We start from the raw sequence: 12,241 nt of genomic DNA, 5'->3' as shown, positions 1-12,241 counted from the left end.
ACAGAAATAAAATATAAATGTCTATATAGAATATTTGGCCATAGGTGATAAAGCTTAATAAAAAAAATAAATTTGTAAACTTATATTCAAGTTATTTTGAAAAATAACACAAAACGTGGTGGAAGACTTCAGTCTTCTCAGGATTGCTTAGCTTTTGCAGCCTCAAACTCATCTGGGTCTTTTTGGGGGTCAGGATACCGTAAGGAGGTAGGAAAGTTTTTGTAGGACATGTATTTGCAGAGAAAATGTTATGGTGTCTAACGCAAGGGTGTCTTAAATTGGGTTCTGGACCTAACACCAATTTACTCCATAAGTGTCAGCTAAGTGGTATCTTTGCACTTCAAAGATTCCAAAGACAAATAAAGATAATGGGGGGGGGGGTTGCAGGGAGAGCGCCTGGCCCGTTGTGTCCATAGAGCAAGCGACTCTTGATCTCGGGGTTGTGAGTTTGAACCCCTCATTGGGTGTAGAGATTACTTAAAATAGATAAATAAATAAAAATAAAAATAAATATGAGTTAACAGTAGGGTATTGGGGTAGTGGGAATGGCAAAAGAGAACATAGATAACAGAAACTTTCAGTAAACTGTAAAGGCCATACAAATATTGAGGGTTTGTGGGGTTAGAACTGAATGTCTGTTGCGAGTTTTGCTTTCTTTTTTGATTGTTTCATTTATAACAGAATGTGATGACAGGAAACAAAGACAGAAGACTTATCCAATGACCTGAAATATGGCTACTGACTAAACGACTGAATATGAGAAAAAGGCTGCTAGATAAAACACTCTGTTTCCTAGTGAGAAAGAAGAGAGTAATGATGAAGCTATGCTCCTCATCGTTGTACCCAGTCACCGACCTTCCAGGGCAAGATGGGAAACGTCTGAGACACAAACTGGAGGAGACTACACTAACATTTGTGCAGCCCAGGTTCCTCCCCCAGACCATCATGCATATTGCAAATAATGTTACTGTGTGCTGTGCGTTAAAAATCCAATTTAAAGTCCGTTATCTCAATCTTTCTGTAGAAAAAGCACTTTCATTAAGCTTTATGGATATTAAAATATATGCTTTACTTTGAATGAAAGGTGCCAAGGTGTTTTATGTGCTTAAATATAAAGGAAACAGAAAAGAAAACTCACTTTTTTTTTTTATCTCCAAGTACACTGGCCACATGGCGTTTTCTGGGATCTCACAGTTCTATATGATATCATTTGGTCCATTACTTTAATAAAAAGATTCCTTAGAAGAGCGACAATTGTGCTTTTCAGATCTAATGCTTTCTCTTAGCACATTTCCCTTATGAGGCTGTTCTGACCTTGACAACTTCTATCCCATTACTGAAATATTACAGCAATAATTCAGAAACACCATGGTTAATATAAAAGTATATAAAGTAACATTTAGGTGTCTAGAGATTTGAATGTTGGGACTCTCTACATTATCTTCCTTTATGATTTTTAATAAATCTCTGTTCTGAGGATCACTGGTATCAAAATTTAAAACAAACGAATTAACAAACAAACAAAACCAGATAGTCAAAACCAGTATCTGATTTTTCCTGGAAAAGAGAAAACTCTTTGTTTCTGCGAGGGCGGTGTGTGTAAGCGTGGAGAATACACAACAGAAAACCATACCTGACTTCAATTTAAAGTGACCCCATAAAATTAAAAAAAAAAATAAGGTTGTATCTATACTAAACATACCTGGCATTTACTGAGATATTTTTCAGCCAGAGTTCTTTTTTTTTTTTTTTCTTTATTCTTGGAATAAAGAAGTAAAAAAGAAACCTCAGGATTATGTATAGATTCCAGTTGGGATTAAGGACACATATTGAGGGGCTGGGTTCCTACATCTCCTGATCATCCTCCTTTTGGTAGTCTATAGACAGAGAGGGTGTGGCTGTTTTTACAAACATCAACCATTAAACTACTTTTAATTTTCATATCATGTTTTTAGAATGCAAGCATTTAGCTGTTACTCAACTAACACTAATCTCTCTCTTTTTGAATGTCTAATTCGATTTTATTTCCAGTATGGGTTTCAGATTTTTCATGACTGTGTTATGCTTGAAAATTAAATTATTCCTTAAGTACTCCTCAGAACTATTTAATGATACCTAATAGAAGCTTAATGTAACTCAAACTCACATTTACAATAATTCAATTATACTCTTACTTCTGTTTCTCCTGTCCATTCTGTTCTTCCTTCTTTGTCACAGTCTTTTATTGTAAAAGATTGTCTTCCTCCAACCCACCACCATTAAAATTTAGAACATAGAAGGTAGGGAATTTCGTCTGTTTTTCTCATTGTAATATTCCCTGTGCCTGTCTGCCACCTAAAGTAAGAGCACAATAAATATTTGTTGAATGCAAGAGTAAGTCCTTCCACATGTCAATAGAAGGAACCATTTGGCAATCTCTTATTTTTTCCTCAACAGTGTCTGGCACATAACAGACATTAAATATTATTTACTGAATAATATACATGTTTACTGAATAATATACAAGTGAATAAAAGCAGTATATCTTATACCCTCTCTTAGCCCTGGACGCTGTGGGTGTTCTAGAACTCTCTGTCTAACTATTCTATTGTTCATATTGGTTTATTGACTCATGAATATTTTTTTGCCTAAATCCAACTCTCTACAGGTTCCAATGTTCAAAGTATGTCTAGGTCTTAACCACTTTCCCTTCTTACCAATCAACAATCCTGGTTTGCTTTTTTCCTCATGTGATTCTTAGTTATGTCAATAATATGAGATTATATTTGTATTTCTCTCCTAATTACATGCATCAAGCAATCATTTATTTATTTAATCCAACTCTATTCAAAAAAGCAACAATCTCTTTTTTACATTTATCTATTTATTCTTCCATTTTAACAATCATTTATTTAAGTGCTAAATATCATTCATTAGCAATTTACTTGATTTAAAATGTTGATTATTTATAGCCATTATGAAACAGTTTTCAAAATGCATTATTTCTGGCATCTTTAGATATCTTGTCAGTACTCTTATCCTTCTGGATGCCTATTTTTCTTTATTCTGCAGAATTTGGAAAAAAACACACTTTCCTTTTCATTCTAGCCCGAGTTATCAGTTCTTTGTAATCCTGAAAGAAACAAGTGGCCATCATTCTCAAATATATTACCTGAATTAATTCAGATAGCAATGTAAACTTTAAAATGTTACATACAAAATAAAATAAAATATTATATGCCCTCAGTTCACATTATCCTAGGTTTGTCCATTAACAACACAGAAGTTCAAGAAATTTAACTTAAACAAAACAAAACAAAACAAACTGCCTTTATGACTGAGTCAGGTCAGGGCATCTTTCCTATTCATTTTGTAATCCCTAGTATATAACAAGTTGCTGGGACATGGTAGATACTCACTAATTGTTGGTTTAATGGATCAATGTATGAACATATTGGTTAAATAGATCAGAATTATTTTTATCTTATATAATCACATCTACTTAATCCTTTATTTGAAAGATATAAGCTTGTCATTCTATAAAGATAAAATGATGAAGGAAATGTCTATCATCCTATATAATCTCTGAAATATGTAAATCACATACATAAAACTATTCTATTATATTCCATATTGTTATATTGCATATCATTATATTAAACGTAATATATAATGATGTGTAATAATAGCATAATAATAAATATACATATGATACAGATAGATAAAACATATTGCTCTATAAAATCCTATATAGCCAAATTAAAGAAAGAAACCATTTCCCCACTGTGGTTATTACAGATAAGTATTCTTCATGAAAACTTGTAAACCAAAAGGATTTTGTGATAGTGAGTATAATACAGAAACTAACAAACCAAATCAAAACATAAAACCTTTATTAAGAAGAGTTCATGAACACTGTGATAGAGAAATTGCAAGGTACTTAGACACAGTTAAGTTGAAGCAGAACTGGGTCCCAGTAATTTTTGTATAACTTGAGTGCCCTTTGGAAAAGAATTGCTTATACTATTATATTTTTCCTGTATACATATATGGGTACAGATAGAGAGAGGTGTTTCCCCTTTTTCAACTGGGGAGAAGTTTGGAGAATTAGTCATCATGAATGTCAGGGAACTCCTCACATTATTTATATTTTTGGTCCTGATATTTTTAATGGGTTGAATAACTTCCAACTATTGTCTATTCCTTCTTCCTCAGTTTGGGAGTATGAATCTGACTGGTGTAACTTAGGTCTCTCACCTTACCTTAGGTCTGTAAGGCAAGGAACATAATTAATAATCCAAACAGACTATATCTAAAGGCAAATGGGAAATTCCTCCACACACACACACACCAAAATTGAAATGTTAGGAAAGTTTATGGGTTCTTTATGGTCAAAACCCAACAAATGTCCCTTATATTGGCTAAATGCAAAGGTAAAGAAATTAGAGTTCTCTTATCATTTCATCTTTACATCATAACCCACATCCTTTTTTTCTTTTTGCAGAGAGTACAGATTTATTGTTGACATTTATGATTCTGTGGATAGCACAGGTTTTGTTTCTAATTTATGCCACTGTCACAGAAAGCCTGGGTGATAGAGCATATATAAATGAATATAAATCCATGTACTTAAAAAAAAAAACCCTGATTGCCTGTCTTAATGAAGAAGTTATCACTGTCATCTTTATATACCAAGAACAATGTCAAAATTCATAATATAGTAAAACTCATTTATGAACATGAATTCAGGTGACATGTGATTTATTTCTGTCTTCTTATTGTCTCCCATTTTCTGTGTAGTTCAGCTATTTGATGCAAAGAGGGGAAAGCCAGGTAGAGAAAAGGCAGTCACATGTATGACAAAGCAGAGAATCCACCCAACTCTAGAATTATTCTAACTCAGAATTTCTCTACTCTTAAAAAAAAAAAAGAGAGAGAAAAAAAGCTTAGAATTACTATATGTAATCTGGCAATTCCACTCTGGGCATATACCCAAAATAATTAAAAGCAGTATCTTTAAGAGATATCTGTAGACCCACACTCATAATAGCATTACTTACAATAGCTGAATGGTAGAAGTAACCCAAATGTCCATGGACCACAGTTAAAATGTGGTATATCCATGCACGGGAATATTTCTCAGCCTTAACAAACAAAGAAAGGAAATTTTGACATGCGCTGTAATATGGATGAACTTGGACACATTACATTAATTGAAATAAACATGTCACAAAAGGACAAATACTATATGATTCCACTTACATTAAGGACCTGGAGTAGTCAAATTCATAGAAACAGAAAGTAGAATGGTAATTGGCTGGAGCTGGGGGAAGAGGAATGAGGATTTTTTTAACGAGTATAGAATTTCAGTTTTGCAAGATGAAAGTTCTGGAGTTTGGTTGCACAATGATGTGAATATACTTGACACGATTGAACTGTACACTTAATAATCATTTAGATGATAACACACACAAGATTGTCTTCAACACGTATGATGAAGGAATACCACCTATTTCCATATTTCTTCATTCACAAAGCTAAGACGGTTTATTGGAGTCTTAATATTACCTAAATTCTGTTTTAATTACTTTAAACAGAAAATATTTTTTCTTAATATTTGAAATATTAATTTAATATTGCATTTCATTCAACAAAGCTTGTCATATAAGGTGTTTCCTAGAAGTACTGGGACATGCAGATTCTTCTTCCAATTACTCTCTTCAGATAAAGGCAGGTATTTCTAGGAGGGGGTGTTAAATTATACATAAAATTATGCTCTATTATTCAATATTTTTCCCCTTAAGGATTGTCTATTTGTTAAATGCTTTAGCTCTTGGTAAACAGAATGAGCAGCCTCCAAATTGCCTCGATTGTCCTTCAAAAGAGCCTGGGGGAAATGTCCATTGTCTTCAAATCTTGGATGCTCTAGTTATTATTTTGGCAAATTCTACATGCTTGCATGTTTTTAGATGAAAGAGTATCTCTGATCTTAGAAAAAAAAAAGCTGATCTTATGTTTGCTGGCTACATACTGTCTTTTTTATTTTTTTAAAGATTTTATTTATTTATTTGAGAGAGAGAGAGAAAGAAAGCACAGAGAGAGAAGCAGACTTCCCATTGAGCAGAGAGCCAGACGTGGGACTCAATCTCAGAATCCAGAGATCATGACCTGAGCCAAAGGCAGAGGCTTAACTGATTGAGCCATCCAAGCACCCCATAGTGTCTTTTAGAATCATTTGTTATAAAACAAGTAAGAGAGAAGACAGAATTTTGGAAATATATTTTACCTGAAATTTTCTGTATTAAGAAACTAGTATACACAAAAATACACATACACACAATACACACAATCCATTACAGTCCATCATTAGCATCAGTGATTAAACTAGTGAAATAGGGAAAGTGCTGGTGGCAAGAAGTAGAACTTGACAGCAGAAAGGATTTTAAAATTCCATCATGGAAAAGGCATAGCATATGCCTATAAACATACGGGTAACACTGAATTTATTCACATAGCAGAGTATATATATATTCATATGTCAAGAAAAATGTAAGATTTTTGTTTTGTAAAGGCACCGCTAAGTAATACACTAGTGTCTTCAGAGTGCTTCAGTGTTTAAAGCTCAGTATGGTACGGTTGACCATATAAAGCTGATAAATGTGTTTCAGAAGGGCAGTGAATCAAGGTCATGCTTCCTTAGTTCCATATAGTCCCACCTTCTTCCCTCTTCATTGCCTCCAAAGTAAGAATGAAATAGTGAAAAATTATATTACTGCAATACCTATAAAAACCGTGAATGCAATGAGATTTTGCTGGAAGAATATAAAGTATGTCACAAGCAAACAGCATAGCCATGCATGGGATTTCCAGCCATATGGATGGGTGTTGCTGCTTTGAGTTTTTATTCCATACTATTTTAGAGGCATTTCTAGAGGTATCATCAACTTTTTTGAATGAGAAAATACATATAGGGCAGGCTCACTGAAACTTGAAGTCTCTCTGTCTACCTGTGTGTAAAGTAATAAAATCAGGCATTCTAAGGAATACAGCTATAGTGGGGATACAGCTTATCTTTTAAATGGTAAAAATCCTGAATAGGAATTTCCCCTCTGCTGTACTTCTCATGTACATATGTTAAGGATATTTCACACTTGTTATGCTCATTACTGTCTCCAAAGTTTCATGGTGATAACAGGGAAGATTATCTCTTCTAGTCATTTCCTTTTCAACTTAAGTGCTTTAAAAAATAATAATTTCGCCAACCATACTGTTATCTTTCTTTACTGCAGCTATACAGTAGATTAAGTGAAAGCTTTAAGGGATTCTTTTTAAGGAAGTTCCAAATCTCTTTTCATGATTAATATGCTGCCACACTCGCCTTAGGTAGAAATATTCTGTCAATCCATTTCTGAAAAACATGATGGCACTGCTTTATTGGTATTAAATTGCATTCAGTTGAAAGTATCCCAGAAGAATGTTAATACTTTTATTTTCAGTCTGGTTGTAGAGAAACACAACACATTAATTCAAATCACAAATGATACTAAATTGAGTGATGATATGAACACCTAGAGAACGCGAATAGATACTAAAAAGAGATCCAGAATGAAATAACCAAATAGTGTTCATACCTCTTAATGCCATTTTGGATATATAGAGAGAAACTTCCAAACACTGATTACTAATAACTGGGAAATATTTTCTGCCTGACTACCTCACAAAGAAACATGTGGCTGGCAGAAATAGAAACAAAATAGGTGCAAATTCATATTTTAAAAAACAGTATAAAGGAAATTTTAATAAATGCGATTGGCATGTGATGAAGTACCCTATCAGGGTCTTAGGAAGTGAGCATTCCTTTTAAAGTAATAATATTCTCTCAACATGGCCCATCTCTTTAATTAAGGTATTGTATTGATGCATGAAGATCACCAGTATGAGAAAATAGAGTCAACTGATAAAACAGAAATGGAAGGAATACAAGAATGACAAGAAATTAATGTGCCAAAATTTAAGTTCATGAATGTACTTAAGCATAATGGCAATCCAAGTTAAAGGAGAGATGGCTTCTTCACAAAACTATTGTAAGATATATGTGGAAACCAGTATGTTATAGAGAGAACCCAATTAAATGTGATATATGGAATATTATTGCTGGGAGGGGAAAATCTCTATAATTTAATAGCTAGTTTAAGTGGTAATCTCCATATCTGCTATTAATTTCTCTATCTATATTTCAGTTTGGATATTTTTTATTAGCCTGTTACATTGCCAGTTTGTTACTTTGAAATAAAATTATTATAGACCCTGGTTAGAATTTATTAATACTATTGTCAAATACAAAAGGACACCACATGATTTCTGTATTGACCATTTCCTCTTGCATCCAATGCCTTTATACAATGCAAAAAAAAAAAAAATGTGCGTCACGATACTTGGTGTCAAATTCTGAGAATTAGGCAAAAAAAACACCTCTTGGAGTGCATAAGAAAGTGAAATAAACCATTAAAATCAGGAGCTCAGATGAGTCATTCAAATTATTTTCCAGTTTAATGCTCTCCAGACTCACTGAATGTCCAGAAATGTAACCATGATTATGAAATGCAAACTTTTCTTCAAAATTCCAAACAATGCATCAACAAAGAAACAATAAGATATATCTTTAAAGTTAATGAGCCATTTAGCATGCCTCATGATAAAGGCACAAAAAAGGGACTGTCCATTTTTCCTTATTTTAGGAGGCAGGACTAAACCTAAAATGTGTTTCCTTGTAGTATATTCACACATGTTCATACAATATCAATCTATCAACCAACCAAACAATAATTAAACACAAAAAACAAAGTACTTAAAAACATTAGACCCTTTCTCACCTCAAATTTTATTTAGTGTCCTAAGATGTGTGTATTTGTGATTTGTATTGGTTTTTCCTTGTCACGTGATCTCTCTCTCATTATTTATCTATCTACCTACTAAAATATACATATATATATGTATGCATACATATGTATGTATGTATGCATACATATATATATGTATATTTTTTTTTCCTTTTCAGAAATAAAGTGTTAATGGTGCTGAGGGGAATTAAAGGGAATGCTCACTCAGAACTGGGAAACAATATTGAATTTCCCAGTTAAGCGAAGACATGGAGGAAGGGCTTGGAGTCATATTTTTTTACCCGTTGTTCTCTAGAATTAACTCAATTACAGATTCACCATTATGAAATTCCTTTATTCAGGCCCAGCTGGTTCTAACTAAAGTTCCTTGAATTCTTAGAATATATTACCTCCCTCTTTCTTCTTACAGATATATAAAAACAATGTAATTTTGGGTATTCAGATCTATTTCTGCCTCTGTATGGTAACCTGAGTCACACTTGTGAAATCAAGTCTTTGAAAGTGCTGATTAAGCAAATTTTTATTTTTTAGCTTTTAAGAATTATGAGATACCAATGGGTTTTAAAAAGTGAATAGAAAGGAAAATAAAAAAATAAAGAAAAGATAATTGCTGTATAAAACTCTTTAGTACAGTTTCAAATTGAGAACTTAGATGTTTGGGCAGGTTAGCTCAGCCAATCCTTCCTGATAATGAATTTAGTACATGTGATGGGTTAGGAGTTCCTCTGTGGAAGGGAGGATGGGAAAGGAATTCACCAGGAAGGATCTGTGAAAATATTAAAATAAATATTTGTGTTTATTACTTCTGTTATATTGGAATCATTGCATTATCCCAATCCTATTCATTCAATCTCCAACATGTATCTTGGATTCATTGATTTCTCTCCATTGTAAAAGTTCCTTAAATAATTTTCCAACTTCCACTCATTCACATCTATCAGTGCTCTAAGCTTCCAGATTTCCTTAAAATATAAATTAAATCCTTTCACTCTTGTGTTCAATATTTTTCAAGGTCCTTCCATCATCTAAGAATAAACTTGGAGTCTTAACAAGTTAAGCCTCACCTTTCTTCTTGATCTTTTACAGCCCTTAGCCCATGTCATGGGTCTATCCCATCCTCAGTTGGTTCAACCACACTGGCCTTTAATCAATATGTCAAGCATCTCAGGGATAGTGTACATACTTCTTCCGGTAGAATAGTTTTCCATTCCATTCTATTTCTGACGACTTCTTTTTAGCACCTTCCCATTCAGATTCTGCACTAGACTCTTTCCATTAGAATGCCTCATGATTCCCTACATTTTCCCTTGATAGCACCCATAGTGATTGGTAATTATGTACTTATTCCTGTTAATATGTATATGGTATTTTTTTCTCCTACTGTTTGAGTTTTATAAGGGCACCACCCATTCTCCCCATAGTATCACCTTTCCAGTATCTGAAAATAGTACTTGATTAAGTTATGTGTTCATGATTTTGTGGGGCATCATGAGTTCAAAACAATTTTCTAAGTTTGGGAATGGGGAGGTAGCAGATTGAGATTTGTCTCATGTAACTTGCCCAGAAATAACAGAAATCCAAAGCAGTGAAGTAATGCTGTTCTGGTAGTAATTAAAAATAATAGATTTTCCTTTTAATGGAAAATAAATCATTCAGAAATTACTTCAAATATTTATCTCATCTTTTCTTAATCCAATTTTGGCTCCTATTGAATATGACTTCCTTAACTTTACGTAGATCTCTATTCATTTAAAAGCCATTCATTCCCTAATATATGCTATTAAATACACAGAAGTTAGATACACAAAGAAAAGGATGTAGTTCCTACCTCAAAGAATAGTCTTTATAATTATAATAATTACAATCTTTGTAATAATCTGTGGTGAGACACACACACATAAAAAGAATATTATAGTCCAGCATGATACATGCCATGATAGATATGAGCCCTGGGTGTTAACACAGTACAAAATAGGAGAATCCTACCCAGAACAGTGGGGTAAAGTAGACTTGTAAGTGATGCCACTTACTCTGAATCTTGAAGTGCATTTACCAAGTCTAAAGACTGCTGGGAACAGATTATGAATGATATTTTGCATGGGGCTAGATAGTATTCTATTTGGGGGAATTCTCAAAGTGCAATAGCATGTAAGTTACATAAATACACAGATAGATATAGACGGACACATAATACGTAGGTACACAGATAGATGATGGATAGATACAGGTTTTTATTAAGAAATAATTCAAAATGAAATTATAATAATTAATACAGTAAATAATCATCCATGTATCTACCACTTAGTTTTCTTAAATTATAAAATTTTACATTATTTGCTGTAGATTTATTTTTCATTTAAGTAATATAGATATTTTTGAAAGTGCTTGGTTATCATCCCCAATTTCATTATCTTCTTTCCCTCATGGTAACTCATAATCATGAATTTGATAGATAGATTTTTAAAATTCCTATGTATATTATGCTTATGAATTTATAACACATGTAGTCTCAAACATGTGTGATTTTATAAAGCCTGTAAAGTGTTAAAGATATTTTTGTTTCTTCCTTTCTCCTGTCTTTTATTTGTTCCTTTTGCCATACTTGCCTCCCTAAGGTCTCTACTATTACAGTAAGTAGAAGTGATAGTAACACTCATTCATGTAACTCTCGTAATTAATAAAATGTTTCTAATGTACCACCCTAAGAACATTACGGACTTCAAGTTTTTGATCCTATATGTGGGTAAGAAAAAGTTCCTGCTAGTGTGCTGAATGCATTTTAAACAAATCATAAACTATTTTTCAGCCTCTGTGAGATGATCAAATAGTTTTTTTCCCTTTAATCTATTAATGTGTTGATGTTATCCTTCCTGCTGTGGCTTCTTGCTACCAAGATAATGATAATGATGATACTCATTAGCAGGAATGAACAGGGGGTGCATGGAGCACCACACGAGCCTGGCAACATGCCCCTCCTCTCACTTTGATGCCGTCCCTGCCAAGAAAATTTCAGGTGCTCCTGGCAAGCTTCTGCCATACACATATTCTCCTTCTTATAACCAAAATTTGCCAAGAAGTCCAGCTCCCAAAGGGAAGTTGCAATTAAAACTAATTCTCTATTCCCCCACCAGGAAGTGGCCATCAAGGTGAATCTATTGATGTCTTATATTTTATTTATTTCAGTCACCACTACACCCAAGATCACGTTTCTCTTGAACTCTTACTCATACAGTCTTGTACATCTCTTTTATCTGATGTAAATTTTCCCAGCACTTTTGCATCTTTAAACACCTCCACTCTGGAACTCAAGATCAATAAAAATATCTTATTCTAGCCTTTTCTCTGGAGAATCTTTTTAATCT

The 12,241-nt window shown here is 33.3% G+C and overlaps 1 long non-coding RNA gene across 1 annotated transcript; it reads left to right on the top strand.

Annotated features, from left to right (window-relative positions):
- The first annotated feature begins 2,658 nt into the window (after positions 1-2,658).
- LOC125081867 (uncharacterized) lies at positions 2,659-8,079 on the top strand. Its single transcript, XR_007121809.1, has 3 exons — positions 2,659-2,711; positions 5,636-5,713; positions 7,886-8,079. It is a non-coding gene; the product is annotated as an uncharacterized LOC125081867 (long non-coding RNA).
- The last annotated feature ends 4,162 nt before the right edge of the window (positions 8,080-12,241 follow it).

This window comes from Lutra lutra, chromosome 12, assembly GCF_902655055.1.
Source record: "Lutra lutra chromosome 12, mLutLut1.2, whole genome shotgun sequence".
Lineage (NCBI taxonomy): Eukaryota > Metazoa > Chordata > Mammalia > Carnivora > Mustelidae > Lutra > Lutra lutra.
This window is presented reverse-complemented; position numbering and strand designations above follow the sequence as displayed.